This window comes from Pithys albifrons, chromosome 7 (assembly GCF_047495875.1).
Source record: "Pithys albifrons albifrons isolate INPA30051 chromosome 7, PitAlb_v1, whole genome shotgun sequence".
In the NCBI taxonomy this organism is placed as follows: Eukaryota; Metazoa; Chordata; class Aves; order Passeriformes; family Thamnophilidae; genus Pithys; species Pithys albifrons.
In genome coordinates this window covers 45,401,743-45,415,804 of record NC_092464.1, presented here as the reverse complement: position 1 = coordinate 45,415,804, position 14,062 = coordinate 45,401,743, and the positions used below count along the sequence as shown (strand labels likewise).

Genomic DNA, 14,062 nt, shown 5'->3' with positions numbered 1-14,062 from the left:
ACGTGCACGTCTGAGTGAATGTGTTTTTCTTCGCTTTCATGTTTATCTTTGCAAATAAAATCTGTGGGTGGAGAATTTAAAATGGGATTCAGAGCTGTTTGAGACTTCCTTAAATGCCATCCCTGGGAATGCTGCCACATAGCAGACACACTTCAGTGATGTGTGTTTCATTTCTGTGGAACTCCAAAGATACAGTGAGGTGGGCTGTGTCACTTGATACTGACAGTGTTCATAAAGTGACGCTCCATGCAACAGGAGGTGTGCAGGCATCCTGAAGTGATTGTCCTTCTTTCTTACTACTATTTAGTCTTTGGTTTTAAATGTTCCACCATACTGTCATATTTATCTGATATGGGAAAACTTTTTTTCCTTTTCTCAGTTGAAAATCACTTCCAAAATATTTGTCTGTCTTTCCTCTGAGCAGTCAGAGGGTTCAATACTGAATGTCGCCTTCCTCCGTTTTGGCTGGTAGGTGTTGGTGCTGCTCACAGTGGTGTGTGGTGGCTGACTTTTGTGCTGTCTGTGTAGTTTTGTGGATTTATTGGAGGTTTTATCCAGTAGTGCAACTTTCTCTATACAGGATGTTTGTAGAAAAATTTTTCATACAGCACAAGTTTTGTTGAATCAAGTATTTTTGTGGCACTGCCAGGTAGAACATGGGGTGTACTCTGGGTAATTTGCGAACTTGATTAGCTAAAGTTCAGTTTTATTTTTCAGCTGTTTGCAGTTTGTCTGAAGAGCACAGGCTGTAATGCTTAAAACCTCCTGGCTATGATGGTCCCCCTTGTCTTGCAGCAAGGGGAGTTGGTGATGAATGCAAACTGTACTGTGGTAGCTAACCATGAAGTATTTGGTTTTGAAAACTTGATAGCAAACATCTCTCTGCTGAGCCTGATGGTTGTGCTGAGGAACATAAAAGGGATGGGCTCAGTGTCCTCTGTAGTTGCCTTTGGCTTTGCACTGTGAGTGTCCCTGAAGCAGCTGTACTGCCTGCAGGTATGTTTGGGGCAAGGGTAGGGCATGCTCAAGTTCCTTTCCTGCCTTCATCTGCAGGAATATTCTACCACTGTGCACTAACACACATCCTCCATTATTTTAACCTGATTTATAAATAAATAAGTGAATTCAAAAAACTGAATAGTACAGATTCCTGTATCTTCAGTGACATAGTTGTGATGCATGACAGCAAAAACAAGCTTCTTATTGAATAAGAATAGACTTGTGCAAGAACGAAGAGGGAAAATCTGTCTGAATTCACAAACCTGCAGCCAAACAGGGTGCTGGTTAGTCACACATGCACTGTAGTAGCAGGAAAATAGTAGTCTTTGTTCTAGCTGTGTGTTTGGGGTTTGTGTGGTTTCCTAATTGCACTATAAATTGATATCTCTGTTTAGGGTCCTTTGAAAAGCTAATGAACAGCTTTGTTCTTCAGCACATTCAGGTCTGAAGACAATGTAAAGAATGAGGAAGAATGGCAATCTATGAAATAGCAGTGTAATGCAAGAGTTTGACACAGAAAACTTAGAAAAAAATCCCCACAGGGAGTGCTGCTGGTTGTTAAGTGATCTGTTGCCTGTTGCTGGACTTGTTTTACATTGTTTTTCCTACCTCACCATAGATTTAGCATGAATTATTGGAAATGTGTGGGAGATGTAAAAAACCCTTCTGTTCCATTTCGACCTGGCTGTATGAGCACTGATTTGGCAGTCAGAATCTGTGTGAGGGCATGTAGGTGGTGTTTCCATGCAGGTTCACGGTCTGGGCAGGACTGGTCTCTCGTCTGACCTGTCTGGCACACTCTGCAACTGACCTTAGCCTAGAAAGTCATGGATCCAAGTCAAGTTGCTGACCTTTTCCATACACTTTATTAATAAACTTCATACTGCATTAATAAGCTTTCTACTGCAGCCAGTGTAGGTAGAGTGAGGCTGAGGAAGAGAAGAGCATTTCAGCACAGTCTTATCCAGCCTTACTCAAATTGCACAGAGACCCTTTGGGCTTGGGCAGGGGCTGTGTTGGCAGCTCGTATGGGCATTCCTGCTTGTGAAGTGTGGACTGAATGGTGGCTTTGGAGCAAGGGCATGAGCGATGGAGCTGCAAACATACCTTGAAAGTTTGTGGATCTATTAAAAATGCTCTAGGACGGTTCTGATGCATCTTGTCAATACCAAGACATTCCTCCTGGAGGGGTTTGTGGGATTTGCTGCTGCTTAAAAGCTGACTGCCTTTTTAAACTGCAGGACAGTTGCTTATTTTGGTCCTGCCCTGTCAGTTGCTGGTGTTGGTGATGATGGAAGTTTACAAGGGAATTATTGCTGGGCTCTAGTCACGGGAAACTCATCTGTGCTTCCTGTTTTGGCCATGGAGATTCCAACCTAATGATGAATATCAGAATGGTGTTCTGATGAGGAATTTTTATTTATTTAATAATATAAAAGAAATATGTGCATTCTATTTTTTCTTCCTTTTCTCTTTGCATGATGGGTGAAAAACTGTGTGAAAACTGAGCCATGAGACCTTACAGATACATAAAAGTGCACAAAAGGAGATGGGATGTTGTAAAGACACAGTTTCAAAGTGATGACAGAATATTTTACAGAGGAGAACAGAACATGGTTCTTAGTAGAAACTGAGGGTTGTGTCTGCTGAGCCTTGTACTTGGTACAGATGAATAAACAGTGTATTTCTGAAAATCAAGTCTGGATCCTGAACAATAAGGAAAATAGGGGTGATATAGTACAGCTACATTTCTCCTCTGCACTAGGAACAGTTACAGCATTTAATTCCCTTCATCCTGGTAGGGAAATACTGCAATTTTCACTTTAGAGTACAGTCTGAACTTTTGCTCGAACTGCTGCATGAACTGTTTGGACTGCTGTGTTCCTCTGACCAAAAGGATTACTAAGAATTTGTTAAACAAAGTTAAAACTGTAACTTGTATGAGGCAAATGATGGCCTGGAGTTATTTGCTGGTATTGGGCATTGTTTTTAATATTATTTCAGCATTTCTTGCTGAAAATTCTATTGGACCCCAAACGTTTAGACAGATAGACTATAGTATTTCACCTTGCTTATGTTTAAAGCATGACTGAATTGAAATCCAAAACTTTTGTATGGGAACCATAAAAGGACTTAAGTAGGTTGTCTTTGTCTCAGGTAAGTATAGAATATAGAAGTTTTATTCTAAAATTTCTCTCTTCTAATGATATGATGTGCAGGCTTTTCTATGCAAGTTGATTTTTTTCCTGGCTGCCACACTAAAGGTGCAAGGAAGTGCTCTTCAGACCTTTTTCAGTATGAAGGAGAATTTCATATCCTCATTTGCAGTAAAATATATATGATAAAGCTTTGAGGTCTGTGCAAGAAGATATAGGACAGAGAACTGAAAATTAATGAAAGCTTAAATAATGGAAGTGAGGGTGTGCTGTCTCAAAGCAGTTCTTAATGTTACTGGCTTCAGTTGTCAAATCATGGCTCCTTTTTAACTTCTTTAGCTCAACTAACAGTTTGTATGTTGAATGAGCCATCTATACAAGGGATTTACAGAGTAGGTAGAGAGATCTGTTTCTCTCAGGAAATCCTGTGCTTATATTCAGGATTGTACTTACAGGCCTTCCTGTTCATTTTACCTGTTGTTCTTGAAATCAAAATCTTCCACACCTCCTGTGAGAGAAGCTTGCTGCTTCATGAACAAGCCAAAAGTATCATCATCATCATCATCAGTGCTGCCTCTGTTCAATCCTAAACATCCACTGGTCTGATTATGTGACCAGTGTGTCTGTTCTGGAACAGGCAGGGATCTGCAGTATCGAGGCCATGCTGATGAGAACGCAGCTGCGCTGGGCAGGGCACGTCTCCAGGATGGAGGATCACCGCCTCCCAAAGATTGTGCTCTATGGTGAACTCGCCACCGGCTGCCGCAAGAGAGGAGCCCCGAAGAAGAGATACAAGGACTCCCTGAAACAACACCTCAGCCTTGGCCATATTGACTGCCACCAATGGTCCACTCTGATCTCCAGTCGGGATTCATGGAGACACACCATTCACGACGCTGCTGCTTCCTTTGAGAATGCACGGAGAGTCAGTCCTGAGGAGAAAAGACAACGCAGAAAGAACCGTTCCTTGCCAATGTCACCTAGGGAGATGTTCCGCTGTGCCTTTTGTGACCGGACCTTCCTGTCCCGTATCGGCCTTTTTAGCCACCAGCACGCTTGCAGCAAGCGTGGGTAGTGCCCTTCCCAAATCTTCATTCGCAAAGCCCAGCCATGAGTAATACTTTCCTATGGTGTCAAAATTTATCATCTTCTTCAAACGTAACTATGGGTACTAAAAGTGCAGAAGATGTTCCAGTCTTAACTCTGACTAAAACGTCGTTATTTTGAGGAAACTGAGCACTGGGAATGATAACTTTGCTTGTGCTAGAGTATGTATGAGTCAAGGAAAATTAATTCTAGTTGTGGTTCTGAGGCTGATAGGACCATTACTCTGCCAAGTTAGGTCATGAAAAAAACATTTTGAAGGAAGACATTTCTAAGCATCATAGTATACTTGTTTTGAGAGAGGATTTCTTTTAAACTGGAGGCAGGGAACATTAGTGATGTTTTTATATTTTTCAGTTGAATAAAGTAGTGCTTCAAATACTATGTTTTCCAACTTTGTAAACCTACACATTGTTCTGTGTACTTTTACATCTAGCAAGTGTCTGTAATGTTTTACTGAATTAGTTCAGTTCCTCTAAGTGCCCAGGCAAGTGTTGCTTTTGGTACTGTAGTGAAAAAATATGACTTTCAGAGAAATTTCAGTCTACCAGTTAAGTTTTAGAGTACACAAAGAATAACATACTTGGCATATAGGAATAAGGTTTGTAAAAGAACAGTTTTCCTCATTCATGCAAGCTGGCTGGGTTGCTTGCCTGAGGCTGTGGGTACACTCGGAATTGTTTCTGACTGGGTGCTAAGATATGAATAAGTCATGAGGCACTCTGATAAGGGGGAACTGAATTCACTGGTGGTAGGCAGGTCAGCTTGTCTAGTCCACTTACAGCAGACTTGGTCTCTTTTTGGAGATTTGCAGTTGAGCAGAAGCTGTCAGGGGACAGTTTGGTCAAGTACTTTCTTGCTGCCTGTGCCATGACTGGTGACTGAGTGAGGTTCAGTGTCCAGTACTGACTGGGTGTGTTTTGGAGGATTTGTGCACACACACAGAATTTATCTAAGGACAGCTTCAGAAAGCACCATGTTTTATGGTTATCACAAGTATTTTCCAAAGTCAGTTTCCAGTTGTTTGGAACCATTTATGTGTATAGAGTGAATCCAAGTTTTTATTTTTGTTATCTTTTGGGGAAAGCCACAATGCTGGATTTGGGCTTCATTCTGTATCTAAGTAAGATAGTGTTGCCTGCAAATAGAGCAAAACCTGAGCATGTATTGCATTTAATTTGCATTATTATCATCCTTATCTTGTGCGGTTCTCTCTTGGAAGGAGATGGGTGTTTTTGTTTTGTTTGAGGTTTGTGGGGTTTTTTTGTGTGTGTAAAGACTGTATCACAGCTTTGCTCTTGCCATGTTCATGTTAATGCCCCTGGAATTGTAAAAAAACTCTGTTCTAAAATCTTTGCTTGTATGACTTTGACTTTAATGGCACTAAGCCATGGATAATTGGCTTGGTTTCCTAAAATTCCACAGCCTGTTGTTAAGATAAACATTTCTAGGTTCCCAAGAACACAGACACATGTATATGGCAATATACTGATTATACAGAGCAATCTTTAAACAGCAAATTCTTATTTCCCATTTTTTTTATGTTTACACGCAAACTTCAGAAGCAGAAAAATGACTTGACAGAATAATTGTTCGAGCTTTTAAACTACATTGTCATGTTTTGAGAAGGGCTGTGAAACGCCCTTCCCTTGCTGCATCCATTGGCCCCTAGGGGAGCAGAAGGGCAGCAGTCCTGCACTGCAATGGTGTGTGCTGGGATGCACTTCATTAGTCAGCAGCACATGGCCCAGTTGCTGGGAAGTCCATGTGACCAAGGCTTTGGGATAAGGCCCAGGACTGCTGGTTATTAAGGAATTTGTAGCCTTATTATGTCACTCCTCAGCACTGGTATCTAAAGTGAACTTGGGAGGCTTGGATGTCCACAAGTATTGGAGGTCTGGCTTTCTCTTGGCTGAAAAGGGCTGTGATCTGCATTCCCCCCAGCCCAAAGCTTTAGAGAGGGGCTGTAATTATAGAGCTTGTGACAGAGCTGGGTTCAGTTCACTCCTGGCCTCTCAAACACACAGTTTGTGGTGGAAAGCATTGCTCCCATACATATCTAATCAAAGGTGACAAAAAAAAATGGATAAAAGGCCTAAGTCTATTAACATCCAGGTAAGAAATTGTGGGATAGATTTTGAGGAACTCTGTGCACGTTTAGGGTTGTAAGGGAACCTTGAAAAGCAATGGAGGTTCTCACTGGATCGTGCCAGTTGCTTGAGCACGTGGGAAGGGCTTGCTGCCAGGGATGCTGGTGAGCCAAAGCAGATCATCTTAGCATCTTACTCAGAGCAGGAATTGGTGTGTGACTGTCCTTGGAGGTAAGTCTCCCAATAGTTGTCTTGAAAATTGTCTGTAGCAGCAACAGGGTACTTTAATTTCTGGGATAAAAAAATGGGATGTTGTTAGTCAGCAGACTGGGTTATGATTTGATTCTTGGGTTTTTAATTAACTGTTTGTATAATTATTTAGCTTAGTCCAAAGCAATGAACTCAGCCTGAAAATAAGTGTATCAGGACACAGGAGGTACAGTGTGTAGGTTTTGATTTGTTTGAGTGTTGTGTTTGTTTTGTTTTGGTTTGTGTTGTGTTTTTTTTTTTAGGGCAATTTGCAAGGAATTTTTTCCTCTCCTGCTCTTACTGGCTCTGTACAATAAGAAACAGTAAAGAAAACAGTAATCTTAGTTCTGTGATATTCTGTGTAAATATCTTCAGCAGGACAACTATTAAAATTTGAAATAATGACACTTGTCCAATCCTGTGAAGTAGCATTTTTCCAAATTTAAATTACACCAAGTCTGTGTGGACTCTTAAAGGTCATTGTGGAGGGGGAGAAATTAAAAATCCCTCTTGTAATAGATGCAGAACAATAGTAATGCAAAACAAGATTAAAATCCCCCCCAGGTTCAAAACCATGAGAACTATTTGGTTTGAGCCAGTCTGTTCTTTGTTCACAGTTACTTGACTAAAATTCTTGGCCCTGACTTGTTGGCAATTAGGTCAATTGTATTTTTGATTAAACAGTAGTAGTGGTGGGAAACCAAAATACTAGCATGGTCTTTGTCTGTTTTCTCTGCTTTCCCTTGCTCTTTAGTGTGTTCTTGAGGAACAAGGTATGGCTTGGCTTGCTAATCAGGGTTCTAGCTTGGAATGGTAACATGTTTTAATTTGAATATCTCACTGCATGCGATCTAGGCCAAGCCACTGTTCAGTGAATTCTTGGAGGTTTGTTTTGTTTTCCCCTTTACTAGTTCCTAGTTTGTGAGTGTAGTGCATTTGTGACTCTCTTCTTTGTCCTGCTTCTGGCCAAGTGCTCCTGCTGGTTCTTCCTGTGGATTGAAAGTGAATTCAGGGCTTGAGGGTGGAGACAGTGGTGTTACTGCCTCTGCTGCAGCTCAGAGAAACTGTGGTCATGCCACAGCTCTTCCCAGCTAGTGGAAAAGCTGTACCCAAAACTGTCTTTTCAAAGGCTTTGAGGTTTATGGGAGCTAATGAAGAGGGGAGTTTCATGCTCTTGTGGTGTATAAATAAAGAGAACTTTTCAGATTTCTGTTACCACCCATGTTATTTGAGGACCTGGTTTGCTGCTGGTGTAGTGGTATTCCCCCATTCCTGAACTTTTTGGCAAATCTTTGATACCTGTTCTTTTTCTTTAGTACAGTGAGGAGATATGCTGTAGATAGGGTGTTACTGTCCCAAAGCTGCTGTTCATGTGTTCTGACCTACATATTGGCTGTGTACAAGGCAGGAGTCCATAAGTGCTTAATGCAACAGCAACCTAACCCCAAATCATATGGTGGTTTGGTTTTTGTTTTGTTTCGTTTTTCAAGTTGTTGTATCTTTTCCTTATCTTCAGCAGGGTCCATGCCCTTTGGACCAATCTGGCCCTGATCGGCCTCAGAGAGCACCTGCACGTGCTTGGGTGTGAAAAGAAAGTACGTTTGAGGCAGTTACACATTGCATAGCCTTACCTCAAGGTTTGCTTTGTTTCCAGGAGAATTCCTTCCTTGCCTGCACATACAGTTCTCACACACTCTGTACCGGTGGTGATGGAACAGTTTTCCCTTCCCAAGGCAGATATGCAGCTTGTCTAGCCTAAGATCTCCCAGCCTGTATCATGATGTGTTGCTGGAAAGGGAATGCACTAATTATTTTTAACTGTTTTAAGTTTTATTTGTTCACTGAGAGCAGGGGGTGAGTGGGGAGGGCACGTTTTTTGGCCTGTATTTAATAAAAAGAAAGGGAGCTGTAAAAAGCTCCCAGTGTAATGTGAGCCTTACAGAAGGAAGAACTATTTATAGAACCTGCAGTATTTGCCTGAAGGAACTCCAGAGCAGAGAGGGGCAGTGTTACATAAAGCTGGGTGAGAGCACACTTGTGCCCTCTCAGCTGCGAAGGTCAAACCCAGGGCTGGTCTTACAGTGTGGCTTCCACTCTCCCTTGGCCTGGGGGGAGAAGGGACTGATGGGCTCCTTCTGAAAGCCAGATCCTTGTGGTGAGAAGCTTTGGTTTGTGGAGTGCAGTGGGGTGGTTTTCTTTCTTGTTGTTTTTCTTCTTGTAAGAGGCTTATTATTTGTGGTGTTTTAACTTCATTATTTTTTGAGAAAACATGACTGTCTTGATTGATGACTTAATGGCCAAACAAGGTCACAGCAGCAGCTCTGGAGACCTTGAGAGTAAGATTTTATGCTGTACAGGGTTATACCATGGCTTAAGCAGCTTCTTGGCTATTGTTGGTGCTGTTCTGGCTTTTGTTCTCTGGTGGTGACTCCTATTCTAAATGACATTACCATGCCACTGGCAGCTAACCAGGGATTGTTCTGTGTTGGGATGCCTTCATCAACTTAATAGTCATTGGTTATGAGGGTTTATGAAGAGTGATCTTGAAAACACTCTTTAATGGTTTTATAGGCAGAAGAGCCCCTCTTTGGGAGGGCATATACCTGAGAAGATCCTTCATAGCATGTGACATAAACACTGGGTGTTGATAATTTTCTGAAAGATGGCATTTGGCTAGGCCAGAGAGGTCCTAACCCCACTATGAAGGAGAAGTACAACCCAAACCAAACAAAAACCAGGCAGAGTGTTTGTAAAAGGACTTTGAACATCTTCAAAATTTTGGATAAGTATATAGTCTGTAGTTGTCCAAGATGCTTGTCCCTTTAATTTTCACTGGAAAAATACTGGGTCTCTTCTAACATGAGAAATGCAGTACTTGTGTTTATGGCTTTGAGGGTAAATAAACTGCTTCTCACATTCTGTCACTCATCTGTGACACTTGGCCTCTTTATGTCCCTTGAGTTAGAGGTTTAACTAAGGAGTCAGCATTCTGCTGGTTTAAGAGGCAGATTTTGAGTGGAAGCTAAACCTCTGTGGTTTATAGGGGAGTATATTATACAGTGCAAGAGTAAAACAACCCAGGAAATTATTTGGGACCAAATTCAGCCTTTATCTAAAAGTTAAACAGTGAATGTTTATGTCTGAGTGTATGTAAAAGCCAGACCTATTGCAAATAGTTGTTTCTTTATGGTCTGACAGAGTGGGTTTAAATGCAAGAAGACATTTTGATTGGCTTTTGAGCCCACCCACAGGGTGAAGAAGTGGTTTTTAAGTTTTAAAAAAAGGCAAACTTTTGTAGATGCAAGATGTGAATTAGTAAAGAAATAAGTAAGTTAAATGCTTTTGAAGCAAGTCTTATTAACGTGCTTTGGTCAATTATTTTCCCAAATAACAAAGGTAGGCCAGCATGTTTATCTCTTTCACAGGTTAGACAGACATAAACTAGCTTTGATTTGCTCCAGTGTCTACATGGGGCTCTTTGCATCTGAAGAAATTTTTGTGTGTGTATAAATAAGAACCTTGAGGATTATTTTTAAATAACTTAGTAAAACTTACCAGACTTAGTAAAACAGAGGTATTTAGTGGATTTGCAAAGTGATGTACAAAACAGGAAGAACGTTTTTGATGGAACTCTTGCAAGTACATAAAAGGGAAGAATTTGCACACCCTAAAACTCTCTGAAGTGTTTAACCATCTGTTAGTACTTAGTAAATGAGAATTAGAGGATCAGACTCTGTAGCTCTAGGCAGAGGCAAAGAGTAGAAAGCTTTCCGAGTCCCTTGATATACCCTGTGATTCTGTCTAAATTAGCAAATACTTGGCTCAGTAGAGATGGGTGAGGAGATCAAAACACTGAAGGTTCTTAAATCTTTGTTACTGATTTCGGTGGGTAACTTTAGATGAGATTTAGCTTGTCACTTTGGGCTCAATGTCCCCACTTACCTGTGCAGTTTGAAGCTTCTTGAAGGAGAAAATTAAATAGGTACACACCAGATGACCTTGCAGTGATGTAGCCCATGGGGTTACTTGAAGTTTCATGTCCCTGTTAGATGGCAGGTAGCATTTGAAGTGTATCTTGGACCAGAGTTTTCAAATTCTCTTACTGAAAAGGGAATTGATTAATGTGCACTAGAGTTGTTCTGAAAAACCAGCTAGCTCACAGCAAATGGTTTTGCTTCTGCTCTAAACTGAACAGCATAATTAAATTATGTATGAGAGTATGCAGAGCCAAAGGATGACCTGGAAGGATTTAGTTACAAGTCCTGGAAAGACATTTTTCCCCTCTGTTAAGGAAGTGTTTCTTTAAATTGGCAGATGTTTGCAGAGTCCAAGTTGCCATTTTAGACTATTGAACAAAAGTGTTACTTGGGTCACAAAATCTGAGCTGGTAAGTAAAAATGGTTCAAAGCTTAGTAATCCCCATAGGGTGCAGCTTGTGGCTCTTGGGTTGCACATTATTTGTAGGAGTTCCAGCTGTTTTGTGACTACAGTAAATGGCTGTTACTGCGGTGGAAGGTGTTCATAATAATGTTCCAAGGCTACAGATAATGTATTTGTTGGCATTGGTGGGCTCTGGGTAGGCACATGCTAAATAGCTCTCCCTCTTCTGCTCTCAGTGGAGGAAGAAGGATTACTTTAAGTCATGAAGAGCAACGAGGCTGGTGAAAAGACTTGAACACAAGTCATATGAGGAAATGCTGAGGGAGCTGGGGTTGTTTAGCCTGGAGAAGAGGAGGCTCAGGGAAGACTTTATCACTCTGTACAACTACCTGAAAGGATGCTGTAGCCAGGTGGGGATTGGTCTCTTCTCTCAGGCAACCAACAGTAGGACAAGAGGGCACGGGCTCAAGCTCTGCCAGGGGAGGTTTAGGTTGGATATCAGTAAGAAGTTCTTTCCAGAGAGACTGGTCAGGCATTGGAATGGGCTGCCCAGAGAGGTGGTGGATTCGCCATCCCTGGAGGTTTTTAAGGTGAGACTGGACGTGGCACTGAGTGCCATGATCTGGTAATCAAAGTGGGGTTGGATTAAGGGTTGGACTTGATGATCTCAGAGGTCTCTTTCAACCCAACCAATTCTATGATTCTATGTATTTAGTTTCAGAATGTTTAATGTGTTTAATGCTAAATGCCAAAAAACTTTATCTCAAATGGCTGTGAAGAAGCAAATGGTTGGTTTTATTTGCTTATGAATGAAATTCATGGTGTATGAAACTCAACCTTCTCCCTGCCAAACACACTGCAAAATAAAAAGAGAACTAATTTTTTTCATGTCCAGAACTCAGAAATGTTTGATGTGGACATTTATTCATTTGTTTATTTTAACCTCCAAACCCTCATACGCTGGCTGATGTAAATGTCTCTTAGCTTTGAACTTTTGCCTTTTGTAACCTGGGCTACCCCAGGTGTGCCCTCCAGTCAGTACAAATGTACCTCATGATCAAGTCTCAGTTACGCTGCAGTCATAGTCCAGTCTATTGTGTGGATGTACTGTTGGATTACGGTGCTGTTGGCCTTACATACAATTTAAGGTCTTCATACAGTAATCACACAAATACTCTATTTTAAGCATTTATTGTGTTAGACCACAGTCTGAGCGTTCTTCAGAGGAGGTGTGCAGGAGCAAGTCTTTGTGCTTAGTGATTGCTCTTACAAACTAAGTTGGAATGAATGTCTTTAACAAACAACTGACCAATAAGGGTTTTTTCCAAGTAAAATGACCTTTGCTAAAAAGATTTAGACAGCAAAGTTAAGGGAATTGTTCTTTTTCAGCAGTTTTACACCAAAGAATTAAGTTCAAACATTCCTGATTAAATACTTTTTAGGTCTGTTTATTGACCCCAAACTGTCATTGTATTTAGACTGGTAGAAATGGTGCCATATAGCCATTGAGGCAAAAGCTGACTTATGTTGTATTAGGTAGGAGAGAAGAGTTATTTAAATCCTGTGTGCAGGCTGCTGTTGGCATGTGCAGTAGAAAAAAGAAATGCATTGATTTTTCAGCAAGAAAAGTAATAATCTGACTTGCAAACTGTACTGTTGTTTGAATGTCAGAGTTAGTACAGAACTGCAATAACAATTTATATCCTCATTTGGATATCAGGAGGAGTGTGTGTGAATATTGGATGTGTAGGTCAGACTGAATAAAGAATAATTTAATATTTAATATTGTGTATTTCATGGGTACAGTAGCCACAATGTCTGTTTCTCTTCTTGGCTGTTTTGGCAATCTAGTAAATACTGCTCAGCTGCAGTTTCTTTTTATTTTCTGCAACAGGAAGACTTGGAAGGTTAAAGGAAAAGTGTGTGCCACTGGGCCAGGTGGTAATATTTGCATTGCAAGAGAGGCTGTGCAAACAGTGCCGGTAGATTTTGTGAGAGTTTGAAGAACATTTCTCAACTGTGTGTATGGAAATCAAGGATTTTAAGTAAGTCTGAAAGGAAGCAGACATATGCATTTGTGCTGGCTTTTTTTTCCTGCATTTTTACAAGCTTTTAAGTGCGAGGCAAATTCTCTTCCTTGATCTAGAACTTGACTTTCTCATGTAGATGTTCCATGTGTTTTTGTGGTAGGCCAGGCAGGCTGACTTATTGGAATGTTGGGGGGATTGTTTTTTGTTGCTTCTTTGTGTTTTCAAGCTCTATTTGTTTATAGTTTCTCTAAGTCGCCTCAGTACAACAGGTTGTGTGAAGGAAGAGCACTGATGACTTGTTTCTGAATGTGTAACTCCATTGACTGTTTCTTAGTGGTGACAGGGCAGAAGCTGTTGGAGTGCAGCTTATGGGGGAGGGAGAACAGGTTCCTTAGGAGTGAATGTTGAAATGGGTGAAGTCAGAGGTGAAACTCGTTCAATGCAAACTTCCAACACAAATTAGAATGCTATGTTCTGGCCAAAAGCATGGGAGATAAACGTCGTGAATGAGTAAAGGTGATCAGGTATGTCAGGTGTGGAATGTCATTTGTTCTGAAAAGTGACACGGTTTTTAGATTCCCAAAACTCACTTGAAGACTTCACACACAGATCACACTTTGTTCATCCGTGTTTTTTCATTCAGTAGTGCTGTTAGATTGCTGCCTGCCTGCAGTTCCTGAGGCAGGGCATGGAAAACAGGGCAGAAGAGGACAAGAAAAGCTGAAGTGCTTTCAGTTACTTGATCCCAGACATGCCCTCGTTCATAACAACAGATTTATCTAACACTTTCCCAAAACAAATGTAATTCACAGATGTGTGGTAGCAACTAGAACAAACAGCCCTTCTAATCAGTCAGTCTGTGTGTTTCCAGTACTTTTTCTTGTTCATAGCTTATGTTGTTTCTATTTTCCATGTGGAGAGGAAAATGGAGATTTCCGTTTAGATTCCCACTTCATTTAGGCAACTAATTTTTAATATCAGTAAGCTCCCTATTGTTCTTTCAAAAGAGCCACTTAAAAGGGGGCCATTTTAAAAGTAATCAGTACAAGTAACT

At 40.9% G+C, this 14,062-nt stretch overlaps 1 protein-coding gene across 3 annotated transcripts in view; it reads left to right on the top strand.

Annotated features, from left to right (window-relative positions):
• TRAK1 (trafficking kinesin protein 1) overlaps window positions 1-14,062 on the top strand; it is a 127,604-nt gene that overhangs the window by 30,662 nt on the left and 82,880 nt on the right. The window lies entirely within an intron of this gene.